The sequence below is a fragment of the Gossypium hirsutum genome, chromosome D01, assembly GCF_007990345.1.
Source record: "Gossypium hirsutum isolate 1008001.06 chromosome D01, Gossypium_hirsutum_v2.1, whole genome shotgun sequence".
Lineage (NCBI taxonomy): Eukaryota > Viridiplantae > Streptophyta > Magnoliopsida > Malvales > Malvaceae > Gossypium > Gossypium hirsutum.
This window is the reverse complement of record NC_053437.1, coordinates 51,783,662-51,784,985: the sequence shown is the minus strand read 5'-3', so window position 1 is coordinate 51,784,985 and position 1,324 is coordinate 51,783,662. Positions and strand designations below refer to the sequence as shown.

Sequence of the window (1,324 nt, the reverse complement as noted above, 5' to 3'; positions counted from 1 at the left end):
GATGAAACTTTCAGTTGAACCGAACAACTTTCCTGAGTATGTAAATCTATATCCAAAGAAGATGTTAAAATATATGAATTTACTAAGTCCGGGTTTACCTTGTCAGACTTTACAGATTCTGATTCCTTCGCTGTAGGAACTTCAATAGCTGGTTGATTCTTCTCAACGGGCTTATCTTTGACATCAATCAATCAGGGTTCTAGAATTTTACCACTCCACAATGCCATTGCCTTGATATGTTCTTTACCCAAATTTCTTGGATTCACAGTATCGCTCGACAAGGTTCCTTACAGTCTATTACGTAGCTCTGTAGCTAACTGACCCATTTGGTTTTCCAAATTTTTTAGTGTTGCTGCTTGACTTTGAATCAAAGCGTCATTCTTTTCCATGTACGCTTTCAACAAGTTCTCCAAACTATTTGATGCCTCGGCTTAAGGTGGTTTTGGAGCTTGTTGATTAAACCCTTGAGATTGATTGGGCCTTTGCTATAATAAGTTGTTGTTCACTCCATTTCTTTGGTTTCTCCAAGAAAAGTTAGGATGATTACGCCATGAAGGATTGTAGAAGCTAGACTAGGGTCCTTGTCCACTCCTATTTTGATATTGGTTCCTCACATAGTACACTAACTCAGGATTTTATGGACAATTCTTAAAAGAATGACCTTCCCCATAGTACACACAGGAAACTATTTCAAACAGACTTGGTGGCTGAGCTGCAAAATTATTAGTACTATTAGCGGTTAACTGTTTTAACAAAGAGGAAATAGACGATACTTGAGCTGATAACGAAGTGAAAGAGTCAACTTCACCGGCTACACGTCTTCCTGAAGCTATTCGATTTGTTGGCCATTAATAGTTATTACTCGTGATCCCCTAGATGATCTCATAAGCCTCATTATAAGGCTTAGACAAAATTTCACCATTCGCGGAAGCATCTACCATCAATCTTGTATGTGCATTTAGACCATTATAGAATGTCTCCAACTGGATACAGTGAGGAATCCCATGATGACGACACTTATGAAGTAACTCCTTAAATCGCTCCCAAGCCTCATACAAAGACTCGTCATCCAATTGTTGGAAAGTTGTGATCTTGTTCCTCAACTTAACTTTTTTGCTAGGTGAGAAATACTTAACCAAAAATCTCTCTGTTAATTCTTGCCATGTAGATATAAAACTTAGTGGCAATGAATTGAGCCATGCTCGTGCTCGTTCTCGCAACGAGTACAGAAACAACTTCAACCTCAGTGTGTATTCAGTCCCACTGGCTATCTTGACTGAATCACTCACCTCCATAAATAATCGAAGGTGCAGATGTGCATCTT

The 1,324-nt window shown here is 38.8% G+C and overlaps 1 non-coding gene across 1 annotated transcript; it reads left to right on the top strand.

Moving 5' to 3' along the window:
- The first annotated feature begins 999 nt into the window (after positions 1-999).
- LOC121214143 (small nucleolar RNA R71) lies at positions 1,000-1,106 on the top strand. The gene has a single exon (XR_005909730.1). It is a non-coding gene; the product is annotated as a small nucleolar RNA R71 (small nucleolar RNA).
- The last annotated feature ends 218 nt before the right edge of the window (positions 1,107-1,324 follow it).